At 40.7% G+C, this 16396-nt stretch overlaps 1 long non-coding RNA gene across 2 annotated transcripts in view; it reads right to left on the bottom strand.

Annotated features, from left to right (window-relative positions):
• The window catches only part of LOC133215931 (uncharacterized), a 169644-nt gene extending 153638 nt beyond the window's left edge, over nt 1-16006 (bottom strand). For both annotated transcript variants that reach the window (XR_009726517.1, XR_009726516.1), the window contains exon 1: nt 13443-16006. This is a non-coding gene — a long non-coding RNA (uncharacterized LOC133215931). The remainder of the gene's footprint in view (nt 1-13442) is intronic.
• Between the last annotated feature and the right edge of the window lie 390 nt (nt 16007-16396).

The raw sequence follows: 16396 nt of genomic DNA, 5'->3' as shown, positions 1-16396 counted from the left end.
AATGAACTGTGCTGGTGTCCAAGGGAGAATGGAGAAACAAGCAACAAAAAAGATGTAACCCAACTCAGGACTCTTGGAGAAAGACTGGAGCAGGAGCAGTTTTCTGGTGCTAGGTGTGGCTGTGGGACACACAGGCAGGTTCCTGCAATGTAGTGGGAGAGCTACAGTGGCAAAACCAATGCAGCTGCAGTCTACCCTAAGTGTTGCTCTAGCCAATGCTATTATTAGGTACTTCTATTCATGAGCCTCAAACTCACTAACAAATTATTTAAAAAAAAAAAATATAACCTCTCCATCTGTTTTCCAGCTTTTATACCAAAATTCTAATTTAAGACATTAACTAAAATGGAAAAAGATTTTCCTTTCATTAACTTTGAGTGTATCCAATTTACGTTTCATATGTTTCCATTTTTTTTTCTTCCTGAAGGGTTTGTTTTCTGAAGCGCAATGGAAACACCACACTTATTTTCTTTTTTGAAAGCATTTCTGAGACTTTGAAGGGTACACTTACATTTTATGAACCTGTCAATGACTCTGGCCACCTTCCAAGTCTCCTGGGGCAGATTAAACAACTGAAGCTACCTAGCATAGGCACCATTATGATCCAGGACTATCCAGACCTTAATTGTGTTTCTTAGTGCTGACACCTGCCAGTTAATACAGAGCATTCAAAAGCACTCAGAAATGAATGCAGCAGTTGCATGTTTATCTTTTCAGAGAAACGTTTGTATTCATTCTTCTTAGAAGTAGCTAGTCATTCAAAATGGACCTTTAGCTGCTTTTCATAAACACACTTTGTCCTCTTCATGATGCACATGAAAGTGCCTTTCTGCATGTTTGATGTTCTAAGAGCTCTTGGTTTGGCAGGCACCAACTCTGGCTCGAGATATCCCTAAGCCACAAACAGCTGGAGGCAGAGAGCAAATCCTGGGGAATAATCACCACGTGCTTGTCCTATCCACATGCTCTGCCCTTAATATCTGCTACTGGCCACTGCTGGAGACAGGCTACTGGTCTAGGCAGATCTCCAGTTTCACCCGGAGCAGCTGTGCTTGTGTTATCTGTGCCATATAGCGCAAAAAAAGAATGTAAAATGTGTCAAAGGATTATGTGGAACTCTTGTAGCTTACAGAAGGTGCTAACATCTCTGCCAGTTGCAAGTAATGCAGCCATCCTAGTGCCATGCCAATAAAAGCATTTTACCAAAGTATCATGCATTCCCCAGACTCTGTAGCTCACAGATTAGAATTAATTCTTTGTAGTGTTAAGTAAAAAAGCTCAGTGTCTCTTGGGAAGATTAAAATGAGGTTGGCAGAAAGAAAAGACTCAATAATTGCTGAATTCAATCAATATAATCTTTAAGCAGCACACAGAATAAATGATACCATTTTAGATTGTTCTATAAAAATTATTCCACAAACTTTTATAAGAAAACAAACTCATTGGCTAGATATTTCCTGTATATCCAGAAATTTTATTTTGTTTACTAATGTAAATGCATTCACTTTCCATGCTCAGGTAATCAGTCCAACATACATATTGATATAAGAACAGCAAACCTTTCCTTAATATTAAAAATGCCTCTTTGCAATGGGTAATGATGATTTATGCAAAAAGCTTACTTTGCGGGAAAATGAAGCTTTGTGGGTTTATAATTCATGTATTTGTTCTTTTCATGTTATGAATAACTGCCATTTCCTTGAACTAAGTTATTACTATAGGGATATGAGTATATCCTCCTGAGGGCCAAATATTCTGCTATTGTCATTGTCCTATTAACATTAGGTTGTCTTGAAGTCAGTAAAACTGTACAACCTTATTCAGAAGGTTCCTCTGAAAACAGAAATGAAAATACCAGACCTTTTGAAGCTTCTTTTGCTGTTTCTTCCATTTTGAGGGTGGTTTCTCTAATTAAGAGACAGTTGTGCTCACAGACCTGATATGCATCTGTGTATCATTTTATGAAAACCTGCAGGAATGCCAGTTCAAGATCATTGTTGTAAAATTACCTGCTGGCTAGCACAGAAACGGCACTGTCTGAAATGATCTGATTTTGTTGAGGTCCTATTGCTGAAATTATTTACAGTAAGAGAGCCGTACTGTAGTCATACTGGTCATGTTCAAGTTGCATTATTCACAGTTCTAGCATCCTGCATTTCTAATGTACTACTAAACCTGGTGTGACACCACTGAAACCCTCCTGGGTGTTTTGGAGCTTGCCTCCCTATGTGTTATTGCCAGTATAATAAAGGGGATATTTTCTCAAGGCACAAGAGGAATTCACACACGATTCATTGCCCACTTATTATGCAGTTGCAAAGACCAAACTTCCTTTCGAGCCGCGCTGAGAGCACACTGCAGTTACCTGCCTAGTTTACAGAAACCTGTATGAACTTAGCTAATTCGCTTCTTCAGAGTTGCATCTTTGGACCCAAATCCTATCCACAGCTCTATGAACTGACTTAGAAACTCTGCATGTTCTCAGATTTGTGAGAATTTTGTCAAACCTGGAGCAAGTTTCTGGGTTTGTCAGTTGAGTGAAACCAAAGTGGCAATATGGAGCTTCATGACGAAAAAGTAGTCCAAGGTAAAGCCTGTTGTAGTGCACGACCAGAAGGTTAGCCCCACGTATTTCCTCATCCCCACATACGCACAAAGACAACTCCTTGTAAAATGTAGTACAGCAGCATAAGCCCTCCTCCAAGCTCACAGAGAACAGGCTGGACAAAATAGCTTTTTATCTAAGCTCTGTGGGCCACGTATATGAAATAAAGTTGCCAAACACAAATTAATGTGTAATTATTTTTCTTGCCTGAATCACTTTCTTTCATGTGTCATAACATGCAGGGTAAATAGCACCACACCTTTTTACTTTAATTGTGGTAATCTGATCTCTCAGCCACAAGAAAGCCTTCTCTAATGCCTTCTTTGAATGGACTTTCAAGGCAAAGCAAGAGCAGTAACTGTAATAATCACCTCTTCTTTTCTTCTTCTGTCAAAATGCAGGGGGGTTGTTAAACTAATCAAGAACAAGGACCACACGGAAAAAAATGAATGCCCTAAAAGACAAACGGAGGTAAATGCTTGACAGGTAATTTAAGGTGATGGTGGGATTATTTTCTTTCTTTTTTTTCTGATTTGCCTGGTGACTAATTATTTGCACAGTAAACATAAGGCTGTCTGACTTTATGGTAATACCATAACGAGAAACACGTTATATCATTTATCTGCTGGATTGTCTCAGCTTTGAGGAACAGAATTTCACAGTGGCAGGTGTCATCTCAGTTTGATTATCAAGCATCTCCTATGCTCAGAGGATCATTAAGACAAATAGAATTCCATTAGTTAGGTTTGGCCCATGTTTTGCATTGCATCCTTAGAAAAGAAAGGAGACAGGGATTTACTCCAGAGCAGAAAGTTTCTTTTACTGATTAGAAAGCAATTCCTTTTCTCCTTATTTTGTACCACTTTCATTCCCTGACTAGCTGCACTTTAGGAATAAAAACCTACATCCAAAACTGATCTTCTGAGAAAATTAAGTGGAGAACCCCAAAAACACTCACCCATCCAGCTGCTTTTATGCTTTAATACCCACTGAGGTGAAAGAAAGTCTTCTCAGGGACCCTGGTGACTGCTGAGGTAGGTCCAATCCTAAGACACTTGTACCTGCCTTGGGGAAGGGTGGGCAACAACTACAGAAGTGCAGTTCTGACCCACCAGGAGCTGACCTGGGACAGAATTAAAACTTTCTCAATGCTTCAAGGTGAAGGACTTTGCTGGCCTCTGTTAGCTCCACAAGAATCACTGCCTTCTCCTGTGGTAGAATTCAGTAGGGATGAATGATTTGAGACTGAGGGCAATTGTCTACCATTTGAAGCTAAGCAAAGCAGCCCATGATTCACCCCCTGTGCTAGTGGGAATAAGGAGAAACCTTACACCCTGACTGGGGTACCCACAAGGATAACAATACACTTCAATCTGCTGGAAAAGCATTTACAATCATCTGTTAGCACAGTGTCCAATCACATGGTTATTTCTAGCACAACTTAAAGCTTTAAGTCACATCGTCGTCCATCATACTAAATGCAGGAGAAAGTCCCTCTCATATGGATGTTGCATCATGTGAAATATAAAGTGCCTCCCTAAGTATCCATGCTGTCCTAGACACCAACCTTCCCAGACATGACAGAAATTCAAAGAGGTCATGGCAGCTGCACATTACAGACTCTCTTCCATATTTTGCCATGGTGAAGACACAGAGGTTTTTCTTTGCAGCTCACAGAGATATGGCAAAAGCTTAGACCATCCATACAGCTTTGGGTCTCCTGTACTCCTCATAGCTCCTTGGTGGAGCTGTGCTGCCAAAGGTTCTTGTTGGCCTTCTCTTTAGGTAAGAGTCTAATTACATACTTACAGCTTTTGCTAGGTTTGTTGCTAGCTAGTTACACTGAAAGCACTGCAAGTCATCACATGTTAATTTAAGCTAGTCACTTGATTTATGTGTAACATTACTTACTCCCAGAATCCAAGAAACAGGTTATTGTACCTCACTGTCCCTTTCATACGTACCACTCTTGCACAGCAGAAGGAAACGACCAGCAGTTACTTGTCAAATGATGGGGAAAGCACTGGCAAGCCATGCCTTTTCACAACTCAGCCCACTTCATCTAAAGCCATATACACGGATCTATCCTACAGTACACTTGGGGCTAACCTATTTTGTTGGTTAAGTGTCAGTTTATTTATATTTATATCATTTTTGTATTAACAGCATCACTGAAGTCACAAAGATCTTAGAAATATGTTATCAAACTCTTTGATGTCAGATTTACCCAACTTAACAAGTGGCTTAACCAAACATCCTCATCACCCAATTCCAAAACATCCTCCTCACCCAGTCTAAACACATTCTGCTCACACAAATTATAACATGACAAGGCCTTATTGCCTTATTACCTCACTGACAGAAAAGCGCATCCTGTGTCAGAGGCACAGTATTAGACATACCCTCCTGCTCCTGTTTCTACTGAAGATCCCTTTAATAAAGATTGCACTTGTTCCTTTACAGCTCCCCAAAAGATTACATGTAATCAGTAATACAGTAATAGACAGCATTGTCTACATTTTCTGTTCTCTAATGACAGCCAAAAAGGAGAAAAGAGGGGAACAAAAGAAAATATTCTGTTGCTTAACATAAAGATCCTTACATTTGCAGAGGACTTTCTTGGTGGTTTAATCCTCCTCAGACTTCATGCATGGGATGCAGGATAGCCATATACTTTGTACACTGAGGGCATAATCACTTACACAATGGCCGTATACAACTGGTTGTTCCTATCTACCTTAAATTTTACCTGCAGGTGTTGCACAAGGTACAATCTGATAGAATTATAAAGGGTGATATTAGATGACTACAGGTGGAGCTAATGTAGCACCAAACCCTGTTGTGCTTGGTCTAGCTAATACAGAGGTTCTCTCTTTTTTATGGGTGTACAATCCACCCACATAGCTGCACCCAAAATGGGATGTTTTATTATAAGTCTCTTTCATCTAAATTAATCAAAGCCATTAGTTTACAGGAATCAGTATCTGGAGAGATGCCTCCACCCTTTAAGTGAGAGCAAGCTGTTGTAGATTCAAACAGGATGGAAGCACCATATAAACACTTAAGCAAATAAAAAAGCTGTGAGGAAAACAAGAGGAGCTATAAACTATTACCACCCAGAGGGCAGGTGTAACTTTTGCAAGGAAGATTTTTGTGGCTCCTTATATTCCCTGCTGTGTATTGAGGAGTTGAGCTACTGAGCAGAAAGATTTAACTCCTTGGAGGTACATCAAGCTACAGAACATTTTCAGCGTTTTTCTAGCCTCCTTGCTGCAATCATCACAACCTGGGCAGGTGGGAGAGAGAGCTGATCTCATTAATAGATAAAATGTTCTGCTGCTTTCTAGTCTTCTTCTAAGTTTAGAACCTTCAGATCCTCCAGAAGTGGAGTGTCATAAGGGATGACAATGGTGTAATAAGCACAGGGAACATCACTTCAAGGTAATTCCATTATTGGGCAAGCAATATTTCTGGCTAGAGGAGAAGGCCAAAACCAAGTATATTGTTTCGGATCCATCTCTAGCAATAGTTGTAGCACCGAGAATCAGAAGAACAGTCAGAAAAGTGACATAAGGAAGAAAAAATTATATACAGTACCTACATATCAAAGGTAGAATGCCTTTCCAAAAGGCATTTACTTACAAGGTTTCTGTTGTATGCTTATGGAAGTCTAGATTATGGAGCTTGTATTTTTTTTATTTTAAACATAAAATGTATAAAATAAAATATGTATAAAGTATATAGAGTATTTGCAACATATGTAAGTAATATCACCTTCAGCCAATCCAGGTGATTGAGATGCACGCATTTGCTATAAATTATTCCAGATCAGTGCAAATTTTGCCTTAAGTCATAGTGGTTTTGTACAAATGATACTGTTGATTATCATATGACACTGAAGAGTAGAGAGGTTCTCCAGTGCAATTTGCCTTCCTGAGCTAAGTGACATCCTTTATCATCAGGAGAGGAATGTTCAATGCCTTATAAACTGTAGCTGCAAGACCAGGCACTTATAAATTTTACAGTGAAGAAAAGAAATATATTTCACTGAAAGGCTCTTCTACTATGAATTAAGGAGGGAGGCTTAATCCTCAAATTACATTTACTGCTAGATAAATAGTCATGGGCCAATGCCAAGGAAGAAAAAAAAATCACTGAATAAGAGAAAAACAAAATATTGTTTTACTTTTTTGTATTAGACAGAAGTTAAAAGGGTTAGGGTAACAGAAACATTTCAGTCATTTAAAGTGATATCTCCTGATGCTTCTACTGTGCTCTCTGCCTTTCTCTGCTTGATGTTCCTAGACAGGCAACCTCTGTGACTCCCACAGCTGCTGGGACTGTTGGAGAGTTACAGACCTGGTATTACACTACTTGAGGTTCCTCCTCAGACTTTTCTAAAGACAGTACAAGCATAAACTAGGTGCAGAGGATACTGTTTCTAGGTGCAGGAGATTTCCTTTGGTCAGTAATGAGGAATTAGATCTTCCCCTTTCTCTGACAAGAAATGGCAAGGGAAAGAAAAAATGTCCCCACCCATTACCAAATGCCTCCCTCACTTCCTAGGAACCTGAAACAATTTTCCAGAAGTCCTCCTCACAGCTGCCAAATCTCATTGACGTTTCTGTTGGTTAAGTATTTACTGCAAGCTCAAGACAGGCTCCTACCAGAGTTTTTTCCACCCCACCCTTCCACCGTGCATGTACATAACAAGGCAGTTATTCATGGACTGAGCACAAGATGAGATGGAAACTCTTGAAGCTATAGATGGGATTCAGACAGGCTGGGAAATGTGGCACCTTAGGAAGGAAGTTGGCCAAGAGCTCAGGACATAAACATCTTGCAGAAGTTGTTCTGCTGCCTGTTGTTCTGGTGACTTATTTTTAGACTTGTGTGGTATAGAAGGCATCCTGCTGTCCTAGTTCCCTCCAGGAATGGAGGATGCATTCTGCAGGGCACAGTGCTAGCTAATAAATTGGACCTGAAAACGCCAACTCAAACACTAGCACAAACCACTGATGTTGCCCTCTTCTAGGGTAAAGAGATCCTATTTCTTCCAAGTCCAAACAGGTCAGAGGGAGTGCTGAACAGTAGTAAAGCTCTACCAGTCCTAACATCCAAAGTGGCTTGATTTGAGTAAGTCTGAGAAGTTCTACTTCAAACTATATCATATCATATTGGAACAGGAAGGTCTGCATTTATTAGAATAAAATGAAATGAAGAAAAGCAAGAGAAGAGCACAGAACATACAACTCCTCCTTTAGATCAAGTACTATATAGGCATACAAACCTCCGAGCTGCACAAAGTCAATTTTGGAAACTAGACAATCCCAAAATGCTTGAAAAACAGCTCTTGGGAGACGTATGTGTATACACAGACCTCGGTGAATCAACATCTCTTTACAAGACAATAGTGCCAGAGAATGAATGCTATAGGTGCTCAGAACCCTGGTCTTGGATGGCTGAAAGTCACATGTGGAGTCCATTATCATGTTCCCTCACCCTCACAATCCTTCTCTTTCTTATATTATGCTTTTTTTTTACTGTAGGAATGCAAGGCTGGTTTTGTCTTTGATCTCAGCTGTGGCTTGTGGATGGTTTAAATGCATAATTATGTCATCATCAGTCTCTTGCCCCATGTACATGATATCGGGAGGAATATCATGTACCGACAGTAGCATTCCTCCCTCCACACAAAAAGATCAGACTGGAGATTATCTGCCTTTCACTAATGCATAGACCACTTTTGAGACCTTTAGTCTAATACTAGTCCCTAGTCCTCTTCTGATACCCTCACAGTCTTTGTCTCATTCCTCTCTCAGTAGGACAGGACTCCTAGTTCAGGTATTAAAGGATTTGGCAGGTGCTTCTCCTATCTACTTCCAGTTCTCATATGAGAAGCTGAAGAGCAAGCTGAAAGCTAGCTTCCTACCTAAACCCAAACTTGAGGAAGTTCTGATTCTGGTGGATATGGAAGAGAACTCTTTAGAAATCAAAATAAGTTATTGAATAATAGCACTAACAAGAGGCTGAAAGTGGGAATCCTAGCAAGTCTGCAAATCATTTCCCTGAACAGTGAAATTCAGAATGTCATTCCCATAACATCATTAACTTGAGCTGGTATAATGTATATGGCTACACCCATGTGCCCATTTTCTCTCTCCGCCTCTCACAGTCATACCCATGATCCCTTTCGTCCATTTTCTCAGCTTCATGATCCTATGTCTCACTTGCTTTTCTCTCAGTCACATTCTAGTTCCAACATAGCCATGCATTGAGCTCTGTGATTGAATCTGCCTGAGTTGCCAGAAAAGATAATGTGGATAAGGATATCTTTGGTTTCATGCTCTCTGCTTTTGCAGGATGTACATGTTTGATTATTACATCTTGATTTCAAATCTGAGTTACAATTTCCATACTTAATCTGTCTCTTTCTGGGGTATCCCAGAAGGCAAAGCTTCTTTCAGCTGAAGAAGCATGTCCCCTTTTTTCACCTCTAGTCCCAGTTTCAGTGGGTCCTTTCATGCAGGATGTTTCCAGGGTTTAAAAGGTGGTTAAGCATTGGCTTTGAACAAATACAAGTTGCTAGAGCCGTAGCCTGTGAAGAGGAAAGCATCAGCTTCATTAACAATGACTAAGAAGCAGCACCTAAAGGGGAAATTTCCCCATCTCCCATTTGTAGATTCTGTAACTTTATTTCACAGAACACAGGAAATAACTTCTGCTCTGTCTCCTGTATCTTATGTACCAACACACTGAACAGGAGCCCCATTCAGCATCGACCTTGTCTCTTCTTCCAAACTCTGTGTTCTAGATTTCAAGCCTCAATTGGTGGGGATTGAGTTTCTTTTAGGAACCCCTCCAGAGCCAATTCTTATCTTAAAGCCATGAAATTAGGAAATTGAATGATGGGTTTGGACATAGAGGGTAGTTTCCTCAAAAAGAGACAGTATAGTCCTATTTTTCCCACTCTTGTTCTGACGTTAGTATCATTCCCTTAGTCAGTGGGAATCCTTGACAGCAGATGTCCACTGCAGCCACCACCAGAAAAAAAGCTTCCTTAAATATAGGAACATCAGTGCATTTAAATGTTAAGACAAATACTAGCACCAGGGAGTCTTCCTGAGATGATCAAACCTGTTCTCCACCCTCCACCTCTCTTGGTAGAAAGATTAGGGAAATCCAACTCTTCTGTTACAACGGACCTCAGATTTAAGAAAGCTTAACCTCTTCCTCTTCAAATCTTTCCTTGCAAATTCCCACATTTCTAGATGCCAGTGTCTCTGATATTCTTCAACAGCTTGTTCAGGTACTTATTGACTTCAGTGTACCTACACAGCTCTGACAGCCAAAAATCTGTCCCCATCAGCAATACTAAGATACCATACGAAAAGGCCAGGAAATCCCACAAAGCTCAACTCATTTTCCTAACATGCAATAAAATCACCGCTCTTAAATTAGAGTAATTGGTTTGTTAAACATTAGACCAAAAAAAGCTCAGTGTCACAGTGTGCTTTAGTCATCAAACACACAAGCAGGACTTTGAGAAAGATCCAATGACCCACATGGAAATTAAAGTCCTTCCTCCCTCAGCTCATTAACATAAAGCCAGTGGTTAGCTATGTGCCTCCTGAACTTATAGATAAAGGATAAGGCTGATTCATGTTGGCCAGCTTACACATCAGGAAGTGCATCTGGGATTGTTCAATATTGTGGGTCAGGAAGCTGTGCCAGCAGTGCCTCTCCTCTATCAGTAAAGGAGATACACAACCTAGGGGCAACACTCCATCCAGCACCCAGCTAATTTGTCTTCCATCATCACCATCAGAATCCCACATTTTTAGCTCAGTCTTGGTCTGGTATCAGTGGAACCTGAGATTACTTAAATCCTATTCTGGTTCCTGAGAAAAACAGCAGTTCAAACATTTATTCAGTGTAGGTTTTCTTCAACATACTGGTCTTGCTGGTGAGCCAGAAATATCCCCTTTCAAAGAAGAGTAGGATCACTTCATTTACACTTGTCTTTTCCTCATGCCTTCCCTAGGTTTCTGCTGTTAGGGACAGGAAACAGCTCCTTGGCCTGACCCAGCATAAAAGACCTTTCTAAGCCTGTTTATTCATTCACCTTCCTGCTGACCTTAGCTAGGGGTGAGTGGATCTTGTAGTAGGGAGGCTGACAGAAGTACCTGTATAGGTTCCAAGAAGTCTAAGAAAAGATAGGTGTGTTAATTTATTTTTGATACTTTTGGGTGGAGCCCTCCTACTCATGGCAAGCTGCCATTGGAACACAAGCATACTGTACTCTTGCTTCAGAGCCTCCTTCCCTCTCCCCAAGGTTTAGCTCAAAATGATTCCCACCACAGATGTCTTTGAAAACGTTCAAGCTGTCATTGGTAAATGGAAAAGTAGATGCACAGCGTGTAACCCCTTTGTGAAGAAACTGTCTCTTTGCTACAACATTCGCTCAGATCTTGTTATTATTCTCTGTGGTGGTGCGATTTTGTTTCTTTTTTTGGAAATCATCCCTACAGACTAGTTGTGATTAAATGTCTGATGTTTAAAGCTTCTATGAGCCTTTAAAGTCCTGTTTTGCAATTTGGGCTTTAGGCCTGGGAGGTCTACAGTTCAAATCTCAGCACATTCCTCACTGCTGTTTTTAATTATGATTTGATATGGACATTATTGCTGCAGGGATCTCTCTCACACTTCAGAAAACAGTTTACTAAAAGTCAGGAGACGCCAATCAAGTTGGGTCCTAGTTCAAAAGAACAAGGGCTGTAGCGGCTTCATTTTCTGCCCACAGAAGTATTTGGTTGATGTTTAGAAGTGACATACCTAGGGGAAGGAGGGAAAATTTAAAAAAACAAGGGGCAACCTAAAAACAAAAGACTCCTAGGGGCTTGGGATATGCTTAGTCCTGGATCACCTAGAGAAGCGCTTTGCAGACTCCATAGCCTGCCCCTCCTTGTCTCTCTCACTTAACTGCAACATAAGTTTGCACTATTGCACTTTCCTTCCTACAAACTGCAGATTAGAACTGGAACTGGTAAAATAACAGAAGTGAAAACAAAATTACTTGTTTAAATTTTGCTAAACAAATCAATTCTGTGATCAGGAGAATACATTCACAGTTTATTTCCTCAGCTCTGAAAATATATTTGGCACAGATCAAGGCCCACTTCGCTCGAGCATTATCTCTCCCTACAGCTGATAAGTGAAGCAGAGGAACTACAGAAGCGGAGCTTTCAACAGAGAAGTGACAGTCCCCAATCTCATGGCTTCTCACACCAGCTCTGCCAAGCCATAACCCTGGCAGATTGTGGAAAGCTCAGTTATTTTCCTAAATGTGCACATCTCCGTCCAAGCTCTCCCTGTCTTTAATATATAATAATGAACCAGTGGAAAAGGTGTCTTGATTTTACACCCTCATTTCTGCTTAGCTTTGGTTTTCTTGGGAGTGGGTCTGAGCCATCCCAGCTGAGAAGGAAAGTCCTTTTCACGAAAGCATGCTGTCGGGCTGCTGATGACTTTGGCTGCAAGGCAGCTTTGATCAGGAGCTCTACACTGAGTTAGTATAACCACAGACACTTTAGTAAAACTGCTTTTTATTATGTAAACTATACCCACGGCTGCCCTGAATTAAAACAATTTTCAGATGGGAGTCTTTCTATGAAGGGACCATTTCATTTCACTTTGCTTCTTTTCTGGTTTCCTGCGTTAAAAAAAAAGAAGGAGCCTGTACCATGGAAATTGTTTGAAATATTGTATATTCATTTTAAGATCTGCTACTAGGTCATGCTGTATCAGCGTATTTTGAATCGATCAAGAAGCTAGACTTTTATTTGTCAAGCTTTGATTAAATTTTGTGGTTAAAAATAACAAAAAATGGGGAAAACAAGACCAGAACTCTATTTTATAGTAGTCTGTGTTAGAAAATATAGTAATCATAAGTTGTTTTGTAAGATCAAAGAACGAGAAAGGAACCTGTATCTAACACCAATGTTATGAAGAGAAAGTCCTCAGGTTCAGCAGACAAGGGTGCTGAAGGAGCAGTGAGATTAGACCATCATTATTTTCCTTAGTGTTAAGATTCATTGACCAGGCAGTGAGAAAAATATTTTGGAATTATTGTATAAGTCATATGCAAATAGTTGAATTTCCAGGCTCTGGAACTCCATCTGGGATTTAAACATGACATTTACATTCAGTTATCTTCACCTCTAAACTCATTTTAAGAGTGAGTCTGGTATCAGAAAAATTAGACAATGGCAGGGATGTCATAACACCAGTTTGGACTTTTTCTTTAAGTATTTCAAAACCTTGTTTGGAGCTTTCAGGCCCAGTAGATGGTTTTCATATTTTATTTGGTCCTCAAGGTGAGCCTTCTAAATGTGAATGGTGGGAGATTGTGGTGTGGCATTGAAATTATTACAAACATTCTATTTTCCCCTTGAGGATGGAAAGGTAAGACAGGTTCCCAGCTTCTTGAAGTTCCTGCAATACCTATGTAATCATATTGTTTATCATACTACTTGTTTAAAAAGGAATGGAGACATATGAGTTGTTTCAAGACCATATCTATTTTATGGCATATACCTCCATCACCATGCAATTCACAACTGCTTTACTACCGTGCTCCAGAAGCAGAAGAACTGGAGGTGCTCAGGACTGTAAGTTGCATAAATACATTAATTTTCTTTCATAGGGAGCCATCTAGAAATATATAAAAACTCAAACAGCTTGAGAATACTGGTAATAGTTAAAGTTCTGGTAGCAAAAAACTCACACATGTCTGACTGCAAACTTGGACACCTCAGAGATAAGCAAGTTTTCTTACCTGCATTCTTCAGGAATTTTAGCAATGACAGGTCATCATCTTAAATAGTCTTCACATGTGCAGACCATTTTTTTTCAAGTTTTGACTGAGCTGAAGCCCAAGTTCTTGGATACTTCACACTAGAGCCTTAGTATCATGCTTTGTCAGTAGCTGAAACACTAACAGGTGGGCACACTTTATCCCAGGGAGTCTCGGTCTGGGATGAGATTGTTTGCTGTAGACAGATTTTGTTTTCCCACTTGGGATTCTCCATCCTCCTGTCCTAGACTGTTCATCACAATTGCGCCAGCCTTGTAAGGAAGGAATTTTACTAAGCCTTCCAGCCACCAAAACAGCAAAACTGGAACAAAACAGAGATACGTCTGGCTTCTTCTCTTCTGGTTTCCCATTTTCGTGCATTGAGTTACTATGTGCCCCAAGATTAAAACACTTGCACACTATCAAGGTATCTACATTCAGAATCAAAAGAATACTGTCATACTTTGCCAGTTTGCCAGCATGATCTGCCAGACTTTCCAAGCTTCCAGCCTCAGATATCATCATATCAGCAAAGAGGAAATATCAGACGATGGAGAAATGTTGTACTCCCAGGAATTCAAGCATCCCTGCTTCCCAGCCAGCTTGCTGGTTTTATAACTGATGAACTACTTGCACCCACCTACTGAAGCAAGTAACAGGCTGGGCATGCCATGACTTCCCAAAGCCACATGGTTACGGTTATATTTCCACAAATGCTCTTGAATGTTTCTAAGAGTTCCAGCCTGAGTATGAAGGTTTGTGATGTTTGTTTAAACCACGACACTAACCAAGACTGTGCTTCTTGCTGTTCTTTCTGTAACTAAAGCTTCTTTGGGATTTTTAGGGTCATTTATTTGTTTTTAAGGAAAACATAATTTGCAGGTTAAGAAAGAGTGCAGGAGGTCAGTTCTCCTGGGTGTATTCTTCTGAGTTCAGTTACCAGCTCCTCCATGAGCATCAGTGAGATAGGAATTGCACTTAATGACTGTATATAGAGCCCTTTGAGATCTTGGATGAAGCTGGTTATTGATATGCAAGCTATTCTTTTGAAGAAGAGTATTTCCTCATAGTTTTGGGCATGAGTAAGAAAAATATGAGAGTAGGTGACATAACTCTTTTCCTGCATTGCTGGCTCCAAACACTCTTGTAGACAGTAAAACTTCATGCTCCTAATCTGGCCATCCTTGAGGGATTGAGAGGCCCAGAAACTATGCCTGCAGCCAGCCCTCATGTACTGCCACTTTGTGTCCCATTCAGGGGTCAGAGATGTCTACCAAGTTGGCATTTCCACCAGTCACCCTTTAGTCCTTATCAATTAGACTGTAAATTCCTCATAAACACCTCAGGGCACAGTGTCTGTGTCAGCACAGCACCTTTGTACTAGAAAATCATTTCCAAGTTGATCCCAAGGTGGGGGAACGGCAATCTGAAGGGAGGCTGGACTCAGGTATTCACAGTCACAGCTGGGCAGATGCCCCTGATCGAAGAAGGGCTGGCAAGAAGTATTAATGCTGCTGTGAAATTACCAGCTGAATGTCAGCCTGTTTCGTTTCTTGTTTAAAATTCTCAGAATCCCTCTAAATACCTCTTTCTCCTCTGCATGGTGTGTGCTGGCCACGCTACTCCCTTTTGACACCATCCTGGCAGCTACTCCAACACACTGACTCTGCTAGGCCTCTGCTAGGCTCTGCTGGGCTTGTGTAGGCCCAGCTTTAGCCTGCTCCCTGTATTTTTCCAGTCATAAAAGCATGTTCCTAGAAAACTGAAGTGTGATCTTTTCCTGCAGATATGTGAATAAAAAAGTAAATTACAAGTCTGCTGTGTCTTATCTCATGTCCTAATAGTAACACAGCTCTGGTGTACAAATTACTACTGCAGAGGAAAAATGTATCCCTGAAGGATAAATGACACTATTAGGAACCTGGGGAAATATCTGTTTCTGGGTAAAAGAAGTGCAAACAGCTGAAGCATGAAGGGAAGCAAAATAGCACAGCTGATGTTTATAATTTCGTCTATATGTTTTGTGTGTATCCTAAAGAAAAAGTTTCCTGGAATTGTGGGGTATATCCTTAGTAGCTTATTTTACACAGAGCTGTAATGCTGGCCTACCCACAGTAGGCATGTGTTTTCCACATATGAGCTCTTTTTATGATAAAATGTATTGAGCATATGTAAAAGAAGCATGGCAACATACAGCATCTGAAGTTCCAATTATTAAGTGGTTGCTAGATGGGAAATCACTTTTACCCAATGTGTTTCAGGTGAGGACAAGAGGAAAGGAACCATTCAGAGACTTGAGTGATGGGAGCCCTGGGATATCTTGGGGCTCTCTAACCTGGCAGCAATACTAAATTCTGCAGCTCCTGGGATGAGGAGAGAGGGGCAGACTGATGCTTTGCAGCTGCTGTCCTGGAGGAAGCAGCTGTTATAGGTTGGGGAGCTAACTAAAAACCCTTACAAAGTCAAGCCATGTGTTTCAGCTCCTGAAAGAAGAAAAGGCAAGTGGTGGATGTTTCTCACAGTTGCTTGTGAAGCTCCAAGCCCCACTGGAGTGCACCCTGGCACCTACAGAGAAGCAAGCAGGCAGCAGGGCTGGGGCAGCTCAGCAACCTGCTGCCCCAGCAAACCACCTGCCCCAAAGCCAGCTCAAACATGCCTGGGGCCTGGAGCACTTGTTAAACTGCAAATGCCAAATTCTTGCATTGTACTGTACATTCAGTCTGACCCATTTGACCCCTGCCATAGTGAAACTATAGAATAATCAGTAGTATATTACTTTCAGTCTCCTCTTGCGGTCTCAAACCAAAGAAGCAGAAAATGATAGGCATGCAGAAGGATTATACTTTCATCTTTATTATGCTTTCAATCCACTGGTAAATGGGGTGATAGGCATTGAACAATAGAAAGTGTAAAAATTCAGGTTGGGAAGACAGTCA

This window comes from Neopsephotus bourkii, unplaced genomic scaffold (assembly GCF_033783945.1).
Source record: "Neopsephotus bourkii isolate Nb327-2 ecotype Australia unplaced genomic scaffold, CSIRO-AGI_Nbou_v1 NB_1016, whole genome shotgun sequence".
NCBI classification, from domain to species: domain Eukaryota; kingdom Metazoa; phylum Chordata; class Aves; order Psittaciformes; family Psittacidae; genus Neopsephotus; species Neopsephotus bourkii.
This window is presented reverse-complemented; position numbering and strand designations above follow the sequence as displayed.